The following is an 831-nucleotide window of genomic DNA, read 5'->3' on the forward strand; positions in this document are numbered from 1 at the left end:
TCTCAGAGTTCAGCCAAAATCAGAGAGACTCACTATGATGACTTTGGATAAAAATAGGAGTGGAAGAGAAAATACCACTGACTGAGATATTTCTTTCATTTGCTTCTCGAGACCAAAGACATTATGTCCATCTCCAACATGACAGTCTTCATGCCTTCTGTGTTGACACTAATAGGGATCCCAGGCCTAGAGTCTGTGCAGTGCTGGATCGGGATTCCATTCTGTGCCATGTATCTCACTGCTATGATTGGAAATTCCCTGCTTCTGATCATCATTGTTTCAGAGCGCAGCCTCCATGAGCCCATGTACATGTTCCTAGGCATGCTAGGAGTCACAGATATTGCACTTGCTACCACCATTATGCCCAAGATGCTTGGCATCTTCTGGTTTCATGTACCAGAGATTTATTTTGATTCTTGCTTGCTTCAAATGTGGCTTATCCATACATTTCAGTGCATAGAGTCAGGCATCCTCGTGGCCATGGCCCTGGACCGTTATGTGGCCATCCGTTATCCACTAAGACATGGTGCTATCTTCACCCACCATCTGGTCACCCAAATAGGGGCTATGGTTACAGTCAGGGCAGCCATTCTAGTAGCCCCGTGCCTAGTACTAATAAAGTGCCGGTTGCAATTTTACCATACAACCATCATCTCCCACTGCTACTGTGAGCATATGGCCATCCTGAAGCTGGCTGNGGATCAACAAAATCTATGGCTTGTTTGTGGCATTTGCTGTTGCAGTATGCGATATTACCTTTATCACTTTGTCCTACATACAGATATTTATCACAGTTTTCCGTTTGCCCCAGAAGGAGGCTCGGTGGAAAGC

At 45.4% G+C, this 831-nt stretch overlaps 1 non-coding gene across 1 annotated transcript; it reads left to right on the forward strand.

The window, feature by feature from the left end:
• Nucleotides 1–123: 123 nt before the first annotated feature.
• LOC100469217 lies at nt 124–826 on the forward strand (the record flags this gene model as incomplete). The annotated part of the gene is made up of 1 exon (XR_004622759.1): nt 124–826. It is a non-coding gene; the product is annotated as an olfactory receptor 52A1 (transcript).
• Between the last annotated feature and the right edge of the window lie 5 nt (nt 827–831).

This window comes from Ailuropoda melanoleuca, unplaced genomic scaffold, assembly GCF_002007445.2.
Source record: "Ailuropoda melanoleuca isolate Jingjing unplaced genomic scaffold, ASM200744v2 unplaced-scaffold20625, whole genome shotgun sequence".
Taxonomy (NCBI): domain Eukaryota; kingdom Metazoa; phylum Chordata; class Mammalia; order Carnivora; family Ursidae; genus Ailuropoda; species Ailuropoda melanoleuca.